The sequence below is a fragment of the Grammomys surdaster genome, unplaced genomic scaffold (assembly GCF_004785775.1).
Source record: "Grammomys surdaster isolate TR1022 unplaced genomic scaffold, NIH_TR_1.0 259, whole genome shotgun sequence".
Classification (NCBI taxonomy): Eukaryota; Metazoa; Chordata; class Mammalia; order Rodentia; family Muridae; genus Grammomys; species Grammomys surdaster.
Genome location: NW_021604700.1, coordinates 1,554,809 through 1,572,176, shown reverse-complemented (window position 1 = coordinate 1,572,176; position 17,368 = coordinate 1,554,809). Strand labels below are relative to the sequence as shown.

General features: G+C 42.5%; 1 pseudogene across 1 annotated transcript; it reads right to left on the bottom strand.

The window, feature by feature from the left end:
- Window positions 1-211: 211 nt before the first annotated feature.
- LOC114627868 lies at window positions 212-556 on the bottom strand (annotated as a pseudogene). The gene has a single exon (XR_003712408.1). The product of XR_003712408.1 is annotated as a 40S ribosomal protein S21 pseudogene (transcript).
- Between the last annotated feature and the right edge of the window lie 16,812 nt (window positions 557-17,368).

Below are 17,368 nucleotides of genomic sequence, written 5' to 3'. Positions count from 1 at the left end.
GCTCTGCTTCACTGTCAGATTCCCAGAGTCACCTCATTTAAAAATCACTTAGTTAGGAAAATAACATTGTAGCTGTCAGTGCAGTGTTGAGTTCTTGATCTTTAAATCCCTCTTAGGCTCAAAAATTTTGATCCTCAGGTATGCTAATGAGGGACAGCTCAGACTGGACTGATGCCACTGATCCTTCTCTTTTTGAAACTGTTCCTTTGGCTTTTTTTTTTTTTTACAGGAACTTATCACTTTTATTTGTAACAAATTACTCCCGATTTCTTCTGCTCAAAAGTTCTTTGATACAATTCCATCAGCCTTAGCCAATCGGAGAATAGAATCATCTGACTCGCCCATCCTGCGAATGGCCCCGCAGATGCCGTAGGTTTTAAACTGGCCGTTAAACCGGCCTGTGGTCCTGTCAACCTCGGCCACATTCATCTGGATGGACGCGTGGTCCTTGGCAGCAATGATGCAGTTGCTCGCGGAGCATTTCCGCAGCACGTACAAGTCCACAAACTCGCCGGCGTCGTTCTGCATTCTGAGGCCGTCCCTGCTCACTTGTCTAGCGAGAGCACAGAAAGCTCCTTTGGCTTTAAGGTTCCGATTCCCCGTGTCTTCTTCCTCTGCTTGGTTTGTCCATTTGTTTGTTGTTGTTTGTTTGTTTGTTTGTTTTGAGACAGAGTCTCTTCGAATAAATCATTCTGTCCCCCATATTTCTTATAGCACAGGCTGCTGGTCTTGCATGCCAAGCCTCTTGTTTTGGCTACATGACTGTGAGTATTACAGATGTGCACCACCATGGCTCTGTCTTCATCCTCAGAAAAGAGTATCTTCTCCATTGCTCATCTCTTGCTGTTCTGTCTGTAGCTCTTTTCTTAAAATACACTCTGTTTGTGGCTGATCCTATATAAACCCTTGGATCTACTTATTTTCATGTGCTGTGATTACCTACACAGTATTGATATCACAAGAAACCTAAGCTATCCACATCACTTTCAATTTCACCTACACAGCTAGAGCTGCTTTTCAAAAATGCAAACCAGGTCATATTCTTCTCTTCTTACGGTCACTTCCAGGGGGTTCCATTTCATAGTCTTACAATTTAAGTGCTTTGATAGTATGTATAAGATTCTACACATCTGGCTGGCAATGACTGGTGTATTGGTTACAACCACATCAATACTACTGTGTGACAAACAACCACACACGTAAGGGCTTTACTTAAGAGAAATGGGCTGTTCTCTTGCCTAGGGTAGTCTGCAAAGTGGTTGTGTTTGACCTTAACTAGAGTTGTTCTTGTGTTTAAGAGCTTTGGGGCTTCACATAGTCTAGGAAGAACTTAGTTGAAATGATGGCAACGCTGTTTATCTGGTTGTCCAGCAGGCTAACGTACATGGCAATGGTAAGATGGCAGAGGTAAAAGTGAGCCCATGCAAAATCTTACAAGGTTTCTTGCTGCCTAAGAGGAGAATCAGGACACTGCTCTGTCTACTGAATTGCATTAAGCAAACTGAGTTACAAGATGTCTCCCTGGTTCAGGGATTTAAGAAATGGATTCTGTCTTTTCACTGAGAAGAAATACAAAATTATCCGGTGGTGGGTTTGAACACAGAGGAGAAAGGACCGGGAGCCTTCATGTACTCTCTGTCATAGATCTGAAGAATGATTTCAGCATTCAAAAGAGACCTCCGGCATTAAGGACTAAAATACTGTCCATAGAGGTTTTTCATTTCATTAGAGATGCTGCAAAGAGAAAAAATAAAACTCAAAAGGAACTAACATCCCAACTCCTTATAGACAAAATAACACGATGTGGGGTGGGGAGGGTGGGGCATGGAGACCAAGCTGCTATGGAGAAAGAAAAAAAAAAGGTATACTAGAAATTATAAATAGCCAGGCAGTGGTGGTGCATGCCTTAAATCCCAGCACTTGGGAGGCAGAGGCAGGTGGATTTCTGAGTTTGAGGCCAGCCTGGTCTACAGAGTGAGTTCCAGGACAGCCAGGACTATACAGAGAAACCCTGTCTCGAAAAACTAAAAAATAAAAATTAAAAAAAAGAAATTCTAAATATTGGAGGGCGATAAAGTCTGTGGAAAACTTAGAAAATAAAATCGAGGGTTTTGTTTCCCCTCATGAAAGCACAGGCACAGATAACTGTAAGAAAGGGACAACTAAACATGATAATAGTCAATTCTGAACATCCTATACCTGATTAATAAGGATCCCGAATAACCCAAGGAAATTGGCGAAAGTAGGAGAAAATACAGACTCCACAGAATTTACCCAAAGAGAGAGCTGATTCAGGGATGAGAGGGTGGAATTGGCATGTTCATTCCTGTCTGTTCTCTAGCTTTATGGAGTGGGAGAGAGGTTGGGGAGGCGGGGACAGACTGACAGATGTCGGAGGGGAGGTGGGGCTGACACAGACACAGGCTCAAGATCACTCGGAGTAGCCGGTGTTTCACATGGTTTGATTAGAAAGTGTCGAAGCTGATCTTGAGAAGAGGAGTAAAGATGGAGATAGCTCAGGCACTGTCTTAGTTTAATAACTGTGTTTAATTCAAACTTATTTTCAAAGTGGACAAAAGTGATATATTTGGTAACACCAGGAAGTGGACACAATGTTGCTTCTAAATGAGGCCCATAAATGTTGACATGACGGGAGTTCAATGTGACATGTTTAGTAGGAAGTGGGAGAGGAGAGGAAGCGAAAACAGACCAAAGTAAACATTAGCTCCAGATAAATGAAGAACAGCATATCCTCTGCAGCCCCCCCCCGCCCCGTGCCGCCCCTGCCCCCGCCCCCGCCCCGTGAGAACAAGACGGTCAACTCCCACAGATCTTCTCACATTTCTATTGTTACGGATTCGTTGTGCTTTAGCACCTTCTGACGTCTTTTATTTTTCCTGTTATGTTGGCCAAATCCTAGATAAATGTTTCAAGTTCCCATTGTCAGATCTCTTCAGGGTTGAGGATGACTGTTAGACTTCATTTGAGACAATGTCGCATAGAGTTTCAAATTAGATTGTGTTTAAAGCTTTAGAAGTTAGTCATTGATTGAGATGCTGAACTCCTCACTGTCTCTCTGCTTCCCATTATTTAGACTGCTTCCCATTTGAAATCAAGTACCTTGACAGTGCTCTGCCAAAGTTCTCAGTGGTAAGGGATGGTGGCAGCAAACTCTGGGGAGATTCTGGATGTGCTGTCACCTAATATGAAATCTTGGGTTTAAGTAGAAGTTTAAGCAAGCAGCATCTGTTTCCTCTCCAACAAAAGAGATGAAAAAACGATTTTGAAATTTAAGCAGAACTCTGGCTTCAGTCGTGAAACTCTGGGATTGTAGTTTGAAGGGGAGAGTGCAGTTCACGTTTGACTTATTGGAATGTAGGCAACCGAGCTTTGTTAATGAAAGTGTGTCACAGTGAGGTTAACAGCAGAAATCTGCAAACAAGACTGACTTGGTTATACATTGTAGTATACAATTGTATAGGTGCATTGGCTCTATCTCAGAGGGCTGTTGGAAATAATGTAAAAGACCCCTCCCAGCCCAGAATGCAGCAAGTGCCCAATGAGTTCACATCCATCACCGTAAGAAAGCTGGTACAGATATGAGTCGTTGCGGCTAGCGACCGAGAGAGTACACCATCTCCTGCTCAGCTTACAGCATATGGAAGGAGAGCTTAAGATTTATCTCCTTCACATCTTTTAATCTTCTGAAAATCAATTATGAATGCAGACTCTCTGAACCCCTTCTGCTTTGATGGGATAAACAAAATTTATTTTCTACTATGTATGTTTCAAAATCTCAAAGTGACAATCTCATTCATCACGGTAAAGCAGCTCTATTCCTAGAATTAGTTCCTGTCATAGAGATCTCAAATTGTGTTCATTTCATTGAGTATTTACAATGTAAACTCATAATTGAATAAGATTGAAATGTGTGTGTTTGAAGACTCATAAAGCACACAGCATGGAAGGCCTGGGACTCCCTGATAGAGAAGGAACCTTTGCTCATCCTTGAATTCCCCATTGGTAGGAGACGACTTTTGTTAGGTGATGTCTGCTTAATATGGCATGGCTGCATTTTGGGTTAAGACCACAAGCTAGTTTTAAAAATTATTTTTCTCTTGACTTTTTTTTTTCAAGACAGAGTTTCACTGTGTAGCCTGACTGGCTTGGAACTCACTATGGAGACCCAGTGGCCTCCAGCCTCAGCCTCCCAAGTACTGAGAGATACATACCAGCTTAAAAAATTATTTTCTAAATGTAATAGTTCACAGAAAAAAGCCAGAGTCTTTGAGAATTGATGATAGGCTAAGCTCATGGGATGAGAAGAGGCTTAGAAGATACTGGAAGGAAGACTGGAGGATAGTGAACTCTGTCCAACGTGGAAGGAGCAAAGGAGAGGAAGTCACGTGACCTCTGGTCTACATAAGTTTATTCATGCAGTCATGGGCCTGTGTTTACCTTTAAATCAGTTCACCTATTTGGTCTCGTTTTATCCTGTGTCAAATGGGGTTGGGAAGGTAAGATGTCCTTCTAGGCTGTTGTCTAGGTCAACTAGGTGTAGTTTTGGGTTATTTTATTTTGAGAAGTAATGGATGGCACTTTTGTACTTTGGAGGAAGGATGATGCATATACGTCAGCCTCACCTTTATAAAGCATTAAAAAAAATTTGAAGACTCTTTTATAGTTGGAATAGTATTGTTTGCTATGATTGAAAATGTTTGTCTAGCTCCATTTGTTAAGATAAAAGCTAATCAAGAATGTTTTAAAAGTGATGGCAGTGGTTTTAGGTGGACAGAACAACCCTTGATTTCAGTGCTACATTTTTTATGTTCACTCGGCTTTCTGGCAAACAAACTGAATCAACCTTCAAACTGCAGAGGAATTAGAAGATATCTCATGTTCAGTGACTAACTGGAATCACTCCATAAGCTCGCAATTGTGTTCAGCTAATGCATCCTGTTGAGTCAGGTTAGCACGGTCCTGGGGAGGGATTGTCACGTCTGCACACAGCTTCATGTCAGGTGGTCCACTTCATTGTGAGCTGAGCCGCAGTGCATTCCATGGCTTTACGGACTTAATGGCCATGAAGTGAATTGGTTGACAGAGGCAGAGAACAAAAAGAGATTTCTGGAAGGCATTACCAGTCCTGAATAAAAGGTATGCACACCACTGGCTTGTTTTGGTAGTAAGTGATCATGAGTCATTGTTTATAAACTTGTTCACATTTGTATCACAGAAGAGAAGTGTTTTGGTTAAAGCCCATAATTATTCTGGAAGATACTCACTCATCATTGTAAAGATAATGCTTTGAACACAAAAGATGCCAGTGCTGTTTGTAGTCAAATTTTATGCTGACATTACAATAATTATTTTTCTACCTGATAACTTGCTTTTGCCCCTTCACTTTAACTTCTGGGGGTAATAAAAACCACTTCCTGCAAAGCAAAATTCCCTTTCCCCTGAAGGCAGCTTGGTTATAGAAAGTGTGAGGTCTAGTTTCCAGAGCAAGGAGAGCTTTGAAGGAGTTGGATGAGGACTTGTCAGCGTTTACTCTTAACGATCCTTAAGAGTGCAGAACATGCTGGAATTCAGAGTTCCATAGCGATTTCCATCTAGTGTTCATTGTTTGATGCTGCAGTCACCAAAGCCTTCTGACTTCCTTCGGCTTTCACGGTCTTCATCTAGACATAAATTAGTATGTATTTACCATCTTCAAATACGCACGAGTCCACGTGACTCGGATTAACCACTTCTGGGTATGCACCCCAGAGTCGGCATATAACAGAGTTACCTGCACAGTCACGTTTACAGGAGCACTATCCACAGAGGTGGAGGCATAGGATCCACCTACGTGTCCATCAAACAGACCAATGAAGAAACCGTGATATCCATATGTAACAGATGCACTCAAACATAAGGAAGATTGAAGTGGTGCCATTTGCAGAAAAATAGGTGGAACTGGGAAAGATTATGGTAAACAAAATAAATCATTCCTATAAAAATAAATATCATGTGCTTTATCTCCTGTGTGAAATATCAGATAAGAATAAAATATGAAAGTAAAAGGAAGAGCTGTTGAGATGTGGGAAGGAAAAGAGGAGAGAAAAGGGGGTAAGGGTGTGAGGAACTAAAAGGTGCCTATGATTAAAGTATATTAAGTACATATGTAAAATACCATTAAGTCTCTTCATATCACTCACATATGCTAATAACAGAAGAGAAAATACAACCATCCCTAACCCATTGGAACGACCATTCATTCTCTTGGTAAAAAGATGTTAGGACTGAAAACCTGGATGGCAGAACTTAGAGAAGGTGGCTGTCCTCCTGGCTAACAAATGCATAGCTCACTTTTGGAGAGAGCTGGTTTCTGATGCTCTTCTCAGAAGCACTGCTCGTTTTCCCAGTCAGTCCTCACAGTTACCCAACTACACATCTTCTATTAAATGCTGGCTAACAAAGACGAAGATTTCAAAGGGCAAAAAGGCAAGGGCTAGCACGATGCCATACTAAAGTGAAAATAAGAGTTTAAAAGATGAAAGCCACGGTAACTGAGGAGAAATAATGTCTGAGGAAGAGGTCACGGGTGTGAAGGAAATCACTCAGAGGATTATGAAACCCTTACTCTTATGGTTAACTTGACTGTAAAGGTCAACTGAGATAATAATAATAATAAAGTTAGGTAATGGGGGCTGGAGAGATGGCTCAGTGGTTAAGAGCACTGGCTGCTCTTCCAAAGGTTATGAGTTCGATTCCCAGCAACCACATGGTGGCTCACAACCATCTGTAATGGGATCTGATGCCCTCTTCTGGTGTGTCAAGGGTAGTGTGCTCATATATATTCAATAAATAAATCTCTTTTTTTTTTTTTTTTTTAAAAAAGTAAAGTTAGGTAATATTGGAGGCAATCCAGAGAGCCGTGCCCTTCAGTGGAGCCTAACTGGGAATCTCGATAACTGTGAAGGAACAAATGTACACATAGCCAGGAGAAGGCGCAATGGCCGCAAGTCGTCCGTAACACATTCAACACTGAGCTGGAGAGAACAGAGGACTTGTGACTTTTGGCTCACTATAGGATAAGTTTTGTCACTGTATACTGTCCTCATTTGGAAAACAAGAGGACGGTATTGATTTATAACTCCATGATTTTTATTTGGCTTTCTGTCTAGGTACCATTTTTCTCATTATGACTCCCTTGGCATCTATTTTTTTTTGCATTTAAATAGTGTATTATAGTTTTAATTGCCGAAACAAACAACTAGAAGTTTATCAATACTTTAGGAACTCTATTAAAAAGATAATTCTAAAATGTTTCTCTCTCTTTCTCTCTCTCCCTCTCTCTCTCTCTCCCTCTCTGTGTGTGTGTGTGTATGTGTGTATGTGTGTGTGTGCATGGATACCACATGTGTGCTGGAGCCTCTAGAGGAAGCTTACTGCCCTGAATCTGGAGTTATGGACAACTGTAAGCCACCCAACTAGGATGCTGGAAACTGAACTGGAGTCCCCTGAAAGAGCAGCAAACACTCTTAGATGATGAGTCAACTCCCCAACTCCTAAAGCTCTATTTTAAATATACCTTCACATTTGAGATACTGTTAAGTCCCAGGCCAGACCACGATCCAAGCTCACTAACAGGATTCTTATTATTCAGTTCTTCATCAGAGAATTTCAACTTTGAACCATTTATTTATTTATTTATTTATTTATTTATTTATTTATTTATGTAATAAAATTTCGGCAACATAGTTAGTGTACTTAGAGAACAACAGGCCTGAAAGGGACTGGCTGACCTCAACTTAACTCAGCACCCTCCACCTGACAACCATCTTCAGCTTCTAGAAATTCTCACAAATGGTTTCATAGTTTCAGGCCTGATCCAGCCACCGTTCCAGGAAAAAACAAACACCTACGTGAAGTTTAAGTGCGCCTTCTTCGGCACAGGCCCTAAGATAGTGCTTTCGTTAGGGAAACAGAAGTGCGGAAAGACAATTAGCATTTCCTGCCTTTTGGCAGAACAACTCAGTTTATAGAATAAAGCCCTGGAAGAGGAAAACAAACCTCTTTGACCCCAACTGAACTTCCTCATGCAATTCTCCCCATGGGGAGGAAAGTCAACTGGCAACTTCTCTGTGGTAAAGGAAGGCTGTGAGCAGGCGGCCCCAGCACTTGGTAGAAAGAGCAGGTGTGCACACCCACACTGTGGGAAGAGCATACATGCTGAGAGGCACCCAGTGGCCTGCCATCCCCGAAGTCTTTCTTTATTACATAACCTCTTAACAAGGCTTCTATGAGGACCCAAATAGCACTTCATTTACCTGCCAAGTGTCCACCACTAGGTCACCATCCATCCCGTTGTTTCTGGCAAAGTAAAATTATGGTTAGTCCATTTTCACCAGGCCTTTGAGGCAGTATACTGACAACCTAAGGCCCTCAACCATTCCCACATCAAATCTTTTGCTGTGACTTGCTCAAAAGTCTTCACTCAGCTTAAGTGTCCTGCTTCTTGCCTTTTCCCTTGTCTGGTTAACATTGATCAAGGAACGGGGGAGGGACTAGGGTATCAGAAAAAAGAACAAGTGCTAGATGACGCATAACTGCCCCAAGACAGGAATCTATAGGACTTGTTACTTTAAAATTACTCTTTTGTGGATCAGAATAATGAAATCAGTGTTAAAAGCCAAGCTGTCAAATTCACAGTTTCACACCTAAGGCTACATTGTTGCACTGAACACTGCCCTGATGGCCAAGACGCCATCTTCCTTTCTGATTGGGTTCAAATGCCTCTTCTGTCCCGCCCCTGGGTTTAGCCATCAAATGGAAACCCTTCCCTGTATACACTGCTCTCTGCCATCCTGAACGCCAACTGGCTGGTTTCAGTTCACTGACTGGTTTCAGTTCACTGGCTCTTTGCCCCTGACTGCAGTTTATATGCCATCTTTAACCTCTTTATTTCCTTCAGCTTGGTAGCGGAATTGGAAATCTCTGTTATATATTCACTTCAAAACTCTTCTTTCCCCCTTAACACTCTCCCACGTGGAATCAGAGAGGCTTTTCTTCACAGTGAGCTCATGGCACAGGACTTGTACACACAGCAGTCAAATGACTGACTGACTGACTGAGCTACCGTGGCTCTTCTCACTCTGTCTGAGCCATGGGTATCACCTGCTCTCTTCCTATGTATTCTTGGTTCTGGAATTCTAGCCAAAGGCAGAATTCTCTTCATCCAAGAGAGGAGTTCACACTTCTACCTCCCAACTAGATGGCCGTCACTGGACAGTGAACCTTATATCCCGTTATCCTGCATTCTGTTAAACAGGCTAATATTCTCTTGCACCAGAACTCCCTTAGGAAAGTTGACTCTGCTACAGCAGTGCTTTTGACATTTATTCTGGATTGTCTTCCTTTAGCTAACCTGCCCACATTTCTGGTTCTTCACCACCACCACCACCCCCCACCCTCCACCCTGCACTCCCATTTCTTAATTTCAGTTTGACTTTCCAGGTACCATTCTAATCTAATCCGTTGAACCTAGTTTATTTCTGGTCTCTGATTGCTGATTTTTGGCTCCCTCTTGTGGATGTTGGCTTGAGTTTGCCTATTCTATGAATCCTGCCCGAGTTAGAACTGTTCCCTCTTCATTTCTCTCTCTCTCTCTCTCTCTCTCTCTCTCTCTCTCTCTCTCTCTCTTCCTTTTACATCTCAATTGCAACCCTCTCTTCCAAGTCCTACTTTTACAAGTCCCTCCCTTCACTTTCCTCTCCCCTTCTCCTCAGGGAAGGGGTAGGTCCCCCCTCTAGGCACCATGCCGCCCAGGGACATCTAGTCCTAGCAGGGAGAGGATGTGTCTTCTCCCACTGAGACCCAACCTGGCTCTCCAGGTAGGGGAGGGAATCCAATGGCAGGCAACAGAGTCAGAGACAGCCTCCGCTCCAACTGTTAGGGAACCCACATGACGACCAAGCTGCAAGTCTGCCACAAATGTGTAGGGGGCCTAGGTCCAGCCCGTTCATGTTCTTTGATTGGTTGTTCAGTCTCTGTCAGCCCCTATGGGCTCAGGTCAGTTAACTCTGTAGGTCTTCTTGTGGTGTCCTTGACCCCTCTTGCTTGCTCAATTCTATCCCCGACTCTTCCACAAGACTGCCTGAGCTTTGCTGGTTCACCTGATGTTTGGCTGCAGGTCTCTGCCTTTGTTTCCATCAGCTGCTGGATGGAGCCTCTGAGGAGACAGTCACACTAGATTCCTGTCTGCAGGCATAGCCAAGTAACATTAATAGGGTTGCATCAGGGGTTGGCTTTCTCACATGGAATGGATCTCAAGTTGGGGTAGTCATTGGTTGGCTGTTTCTGCACCATCTTTATTTCTGCTTATCTTGTAGGCAGAACAGGTTTTATGGGTGGGTTGATGCCCCCTCCCTCCACTGGAAGTCTCCTTTTCCCCCCACTGGTAGGGATCGTAGCTAGAGTCACCCCCATAGACTTCCTGGAGCTCCCCCTCTCAAGCGTCCAGCTAGTCCTAGAGATGCCCCCAACCATTCCCACTCTCACTCCCAGCACTCTCCCTCCCCCCCACACACACCCTGTTCACCTCCCCACCCAGTTCCCTCTCTCCATCCGACTCCGATGACTATTTTGTTTCCCCTTCTGAGTGAGATTCATGCATCCTCCCTTAAGCCCTCATTATTTAGCTTCTTTTGGTCTGTGGACTGTTGCATGATTGTCCTGCACTTTTGGCTAATGTTCACTTATAAGTGAGTACATATCATATGTGCTCTCCATCCAACTCTTGATCCAATTATATATATATATATATATATATATATATATATATATATATATATATAATTGCTTTGGTATATTCTTAGCTTCAGATAATAAAATTATAAGAATATGTTGTCTTTCAAGCATATACAAAGGTAGAGAAATTATTTAGCCAGTACCTACCCATTGCCAGTCTTACTCCATCCCAACTCTCTTCACCCCTTTGAACCTTCAATATGGTATTTTGAATCCAATATCAGACTTTGTATTATTTATTGCATTGGTAACTGTTTAGCAGTATCTCTAGCAGATACCCTCAGTTTCAGTAAAAAAAAAAAATCCATAATTTCAGTATTATCATTTCACAAAAATCACAATAAATTCTTAATATTTTAATATTGTCATAGTTAGCTTCAGTTGCCAACTTGACATACCTGGGAAGAGTGACTATCAATTGAAGAATCGCCTCATCTTGATTGGCCTGTAGACATACTGTGGGAGCATTTTTAAATTCCTATTTGACATAGGAGGGCCCAGCCTACTATGGGCATTACCTTTCCTGGGCAGGTGATTCCCAGATTGCATGAGAAAGGTATTTGAACAAGCCGGAGGAAGCGAGCCAGTAAGCAGCCTTCTTCTCTCATCTCTGCTTCAGTTTCTGACTTGGATCCCCGACATCCCCAGCACCCTTCCCCCATGATGGACTGTAACTTGTAAACCAAATAAATCCTTTAATCCCCTAGGTTGCTTTTGGTCAGTGCTTATCAGAGCAAAGAGAAGTAAACTAGGTCACCAGTCATAATAAAGACATACACACACACACACACACACACACACACACACACACTAACAATGAGAACAAATTCAAGGGAACTCCTCAAATGTTCATTGTGGTGTGCCAAGAAAACTTCTGGATGGACCTCTTTATTCGCCAGCCCTGCTCTCGCCCTTCATCCACACGGCTATGCACATGGCTTTCTTGAACCTTTCCCCTTTTATCCTCTGCTCATCTATTCTGTTTGCTGCCTCCAGCCTGGTGTCCTCTCATATAAATCCAGAGAAACCTCAGTCTGCTCCACTTTCCTTTCAGACCATCCGGCCAGATGGCAGGCTCAGCTGGACAAGAGCAGAGGAGGCAGTTACACTTCATCTCCTGTCTCTGCCCCTCTTACCTAACTCAGACTCCCACAGGCTCTGTAGCATCTGTCTGGGTGATGGAGAGCCTCTGCTTTCTCCAAAAGCATGCCCATCTTGGGGATCACACTGTAATCTAGTTCTTTTCCATCTGAACATGGCTCTGCCACGCTGCACCTGGACAATGTATATGGTTTACTGTGCTGTCCCTGTTCCAGTCTGAGAATTCTTCAGAGTGTTCCTCCTGCAGTGAGTGCTCCATCCCTGAGTGCTCCACCTTGTAACCATTACTTTTTAAAAACGGAGGTGGGTTTTTATCAAAGGAAGCTCTTAAGTAGGCAAGAAGGGAGACACGATAGGAGGCACAGGGATGAAAGTCAAGGAGGACTTCCAGGCTGAAAGTCAGGGAGGATTCCAGAAAAGTCAGAGAGGACTTTGGGCAAGTCAGGGAGGACTCCAGGAAGGTGATCTTGTTGATTCAGAGCTTAAAGACCCACCTTTAAGGTTAAACTTCATTTTGGGGGGTTGGATTTCTCCAGATGAAATTTAAGCCAGCTATTGGCGATATAATGATCATGTATTTGTGTATTTTATAGTCTGCTAATTTGTGTAGTGGCTTTGAAATCTTGATTCTTATACTAGAGTTTTACCTAAGCAGCATAGCTTTTCTAAATGAAGTTTTTATAGACCAATCCTGAAGTTTTCTTTTTCTTTTTTTTTTCCACTAAACACCTGCTGCTGGAATGTTTTGTTTTTTTTAAATTAGATTTCTATTAAAAGTCGATTTAGAATCACACTTCTCTGAGGAAACTTTTAGGCAAACGTGTGTTAACATATTAACATTTTATACTACTTTTGAGAAATGTATGCATGTCCACAGTGAGGCTGATCACACCGACTCCAGTTCTTTCAGCTCCGTCATATCCATCTCAAGACATGTCAAGACACGTCATGTCCTTCATTATTTTTTTTATGTCAGTAAGTGCAGTTAAGGCTGCTTCTACACACATGGGGGTGGGGCCATCCACTGGCGTATGGGAATTGCATCAGTTGTTTATATCACATCGTGAAGGCACAGAAGAAGACAGGCCTCTGACAAACAGCTATAAAGGGGCAGAGTCCTTACCTTTAGATTAAGTTAAAACTTAAGGACTTCTGTGTGATGTGAAGCTGAACTTTCTGCAGCTCAGTTGAAATGGAAAATGATTTCCTTCAAATCAATGTTGGAAGAAACAGGTAAGGAAAATACTAACCATCCAGTTTGTAAAAATCCCTTCTGTTTAGATAAAGTAAAAGCATGAGTTTTGCTTTCCATGGGCAGAAATTATTTTCTTTTTCCTACTTGAAAACATATCAGTGCTTGAAGTATGAATGGCTACTATGGCAGAAATTCTTTTTTTTTCCTACTTAAAATATATCAGTGCTCGAAGTATGAGTGGCTACTCTGTAAATTCAGCTAGCCCATGTCAATCTATAAAGAAGTTGTAAAACAGACCAATCCTCAGCCTTGTAACAAGCGCAGCAATTCTGTCTATGAAGTAGTAACGCACGTACACTAATACATCAGGACTGTTACTACTGATTCGGCTTCCCTTAGTTCCTCTCAGAAATTCCCAGATGGCAAAATAGACCCTGGAACTTCACGTCTGTCTCTCTGAGCACAGTCCTTCCTACCCCCCAGTTCACAGGATCCCCTTTGTTTTTAAAATATACGTTTATTTAGAATGATGAGATTGCTTCTTGCCAAACATAATGACCTGGTTTCTATTCCTGAGGCCCACATGGTGGAAGGAGAGAACTGGTTCCTGCAAGTTGTCCTCTGATCTCCACATGTATGCTATGGCATGCACGTGTGTGCATGTGAATACATTTGCATGCACACAAGTGCATTTGGGCACATTAAGTATATGTTAAAAACAAATGTAAAAAATCATATAGATGTGTTAGTTTTCGAGTGTCAGAATGTGAACCGACTTACAGGACAAGTCAAGGAGCTTGAGGTCTATGCTAAAGTGGCAGGGAGTTTCCAGTCACTCTGGCATACCAAAAAGCTTATTCTTTACAACTCCTGCTCTTCGATCCTGTGGTTGCTATCATCTCTCCATCTCTCCCCATCCTCATCTTTAAACTAGTAATATACATTATAGGTTTGCCAATGATATAATGTGGAAGTTAGTTTGGAATTTAGACATACTCAGAGCATGTGTGTATATTTGTGGCTTTGAAGTCCTTTCTTCTATTACAAAGGAAATAAACTGCAGAACAGCATATAGCTTCTGGCAAGAGTAGCATTTCAGCTGCATTCTTGGAAAAGGAATCCTTCTCCCCTCCCTGCCCCTGTGTCTGGTACAAATTACGACTCTTAACACTGAGTTTATTTTTATAGAAAGCTCAATTTATCTTAGAAACTACCACTAACAACCATTTAAGCAAAGGCCAAATGTTAATGCAGGGTTTGATGGCGTGTACTTTATTGCTCTAGCTTTCAGTAAAATTTTGTATAATGCATTGCATAATGCTTCCCTTAGGTCTTTTGAGGTATAATTGACAAAAATACATTTATTTAAGAAGTGTGGTGTGATGTCTTGATAGTCGTATGTATTTGAAATGATCACCAGGATAAACATACCAATAACTTTCTACAATTTCCTTCTCTTCTTCTCTTCTTCCCTTCCTGCTGTCCCTCTTTGCTCTCTTCTCTTCTCCTCTACACTCTCCTGTCTCACCCCTTCTTGCCTTCCCTCTCCTGCCCTCTCTCTCTCTCTCTCTTCTGTTTAATATTGTTACTGATCATTGTGAAAAGACAATGGGAGGCTCTGGCCTAACAGATGCTATATTTTTTGAGATAACCAAGAGGTTTCACACTGACTTTGTGAATTAACAACAGGCTCTATCAACCCATTGTTGATACAATCTAATTTTCTTTTACTCTGTGTACTAGCTGGTTTTGTGTGTCAACTTGACACAAGCTGGAGTTATCACAGAGAAAGGAGCCTCCCTTGAGGAAATGTCTTCATGAGATCCAGCTGTAAGGGATTTTCTCAATTAGTGATCAAGGGTGAGAGGGCCCATTGTGGGGTGGTGCTATCCATGGGCTGGTAGTCCTGGGTTCTATACGAACCCAAGGTGAGCCAGCCAGGGGAAGCCAGCCAGTAAGTAACATCCCTCCATGGCCTCTGCATCAGCTCCTGCCTCCTGACCAGCTTGAGTTCCAGGCCTGGCTTCCTTTGAAGAGGAACAGCAATGTGGAAGTGTAAGCTGAATAAACCCTCCCTCCCAACCCCCAACTTGCTTTTTGGTCATGTTTTGTGCAGGAATAGAAACCCTGACTAAGACACTCTGCTTTGTATCTGATTAAGTCATACAAAAGTATAATTTTATATTCTAATTTTCTACCACTTCTATTGATCAGCTAGTATCTAAAACTTCTAGAGCTACCTGGAACAAAACAAGCGAGCAAACAAAAGCTAGACAAAACCCAAGTCACCTTGATGTGGACTTTGTGTACACAAAGTCTCTTCAGTAGAAACACATCGGGTAGTTCAGTGCTTAGGATGGAGAAGGAGTCCATATCAACATCAAACAGTAAACATCTAGATTCATGACTGGGGCATCAAACTGCAGGGTTTACCAGTTAACATAAGCTTTGCTGACACCTGGATGTTGGGCATTGATGGGAAGTGTAGCATTCATTCTCCTGACCAGCAAGGATTCATATCATCCAACAATCTCCAGCACCATTTCAAATACCATTATCTATATTTAGTTCATGTAGACTAAATGGTAACCAGTCCCACTTTTCAAATTTTACTTTAAAAGGCACTTTAGAAATGATTTCAGGATTCAGCAATTCACAAGTGAGCAAATGAATGGATCCCTTGAGGTCCTTGCATGAATGTAGCGGGCTGAGGGTTACACTCAGTCTATTCTCTTCTGTCACACAACTGTGCACAGCAGTGTGTCTATGTAGGATTGTGACATGGTGGGTCTTAAATTGTAGTGGAACACGAACTGCTCTCTATTCCAATGCAAATTTTAATTTAGTAGGTTTGAGTAAAAGCTAAAACCTTTGTTTTTCTTTTTCTAATTTTTTTATCTTTAATCTTTCCTCACAGTCCAGTCCATATCCCCCTCCTGTTCTGCCCTCCAACAGTTCCCCATCCCATTTCTCCTCCCCTCCTCCAGTCTCCAAGAGGATGTCCTCACATCTCACACCCCACACACCCCTCCAGGCTTCCCCACTCCCTGGGGCCCCGTCTCTCAAGGGCTAGGTGCAGCTTCTCTCCCTGAGGCCAAACCAGGATGTCCTCTGCTGTATATGTGTCTGGAGACCTTGGACCAGCCAGTGTATGCTGCCTGGTTTGTGGCTCAGTGTCCGAGAGATGTTGGGAGGTCCAGGTAGAACCTTTGTTTTACGAGACAATAGAGAAAAATCATTTTCAAATAGCCAGCTATTCACTTTTTTGCTTTATATACTATAGAAGATTTTTTAAGTCCAGGGAAACCTGTAGACCTACGGACAATAAAATTCCACTTAAGAGCAGCAAGGAGTGGGGAAGGTCCTTAGAATAAGTGGAGGGAAGTAGTTAGGGAGAGAGAAGCAGTAGTTTGATCACAGTCAGGTTTTTGACAGTGGGGTCAGACCTCACATCTGGGTATACAGAGAAGTAAACCAGCAACAACCCAATTCTTCAGGAGTGGCCAAGATCCATGGGTTTAACATATGAAGTTTAGGAGAGAGGCACCACAGAACATTATGAGAATGCCCTCACCCCATGAACAGATTAAAAGGGAGGTGAAGTGATTCACACAGACCCACAAACCTCCATGGGGTTCACGCTGCTCTATGCTCTTCCCAATTATCTCATCCTCTTTAGAACGAGACCCCAATATCTATTGAGGCTTACCATGTTTTCTCACTTTCTTTAAATACTTTGTCAGTTTCGTTTATGTGTGTAATGGTTGCCAGGAGCCTGCCTGGCACAAGTTCTCTTTGGAAGGCAGCAATGGGGTGTAGGATTGGCAGTTTTGGGGGCAAAACTTAGTTTTGTGAGATTAAAAAGTTGCTCACTTTCTGTAATATTTGCCTTTCTTAATTCTTGATATTCTGTGGCTAGAAACCACTGTCTTCTGGCGATTAACACCTGCTATTTAGCAGTGGTGGTGGTGGGGAGGGCGAGATATTAAGTAAAGAAGTTAGCTTATTCTGACTCTTTGCTCTTTCACTCAGGAGCCTCTCCCTGATCAGCAAGAGGCTTAGACTTTCATTAAGTCTTTATGAGCCAGAGAAGGAGGAAAAGAAAGTCATGCATGCAGAAAGAAAATATTTTATGCAGGCAACAGGCACAGACATGCATATATTCACACACACACACACACACACACACACACACTCACTCTCTGGTCAGGCCTGACAACCACCTGTCTCATCAGCTCCACAAGTGTTCATGCATACTTACACACACACACACACACA